Source organism: Glycine max, chromosome 13, assembly GCF_000004515.6.
Source record: "Glycine max cultivar Williams 82 chromosome 13, Glycine_max_v4.0, whole genome shotgun sequence".
Classification (NCBI taxonomy): Eukaryota; Viridiplantae; Streptophyta; class Magnoliopsida; order Fabales; family Fabaceae; genus Glycine; species Glycine max.
In genome coordinates this window covers 38,167,569-38,168,077 of record NC_038249.2, presented here as the reverse complement: position 1 = coordinate 38,168,077, position 509 = coordinate 38,167,569, and positions in this window count along the sequence as shown.

Below are 509 nucleotides of genomic sequence, written 5' to 3'. Positions count from 1 at the left end.
GGAGAATGATCAAATATAAAACAATTACAAATACTCCTAATATTAAAAATGAAAACATTTTAAATTTTTGATAATCAAATTAAAAAATATTCAATTTAGAATGTATAAAAAATAATCTTATTGAAATTTTGGGGTGGGGGTGTGGGAATATAAAAAAATAACAAATAATACTAATAACAAAGATGAAACAAAATTTAAATTTTTGATAAACAATATAAAAAATATAAAATTTTGGGGGGGTGTGGGAAGAGACTGGGGGTGTGAGAAGAAGAGGCTGGGGGGTAGGCGCCTGGCTGCCCTGCGCTAGTCGTAGCGCCTGCAGCAGGGACGCCACCAGTAGTACCTGACCCCTGGGCGCTACCAAAGGCGCCCGCGTCAGGAGCGCTACCTGCTGTGTCACGTGCACAGTGAAGGCGCCTGTCTGGGGGTGCTTTGCAATAAAAAAAAATAAACCCCCCGAAAATAATTGTAAAAGAGCCTCTTTTTAGTAAATAATTTGTAAAAGTGTT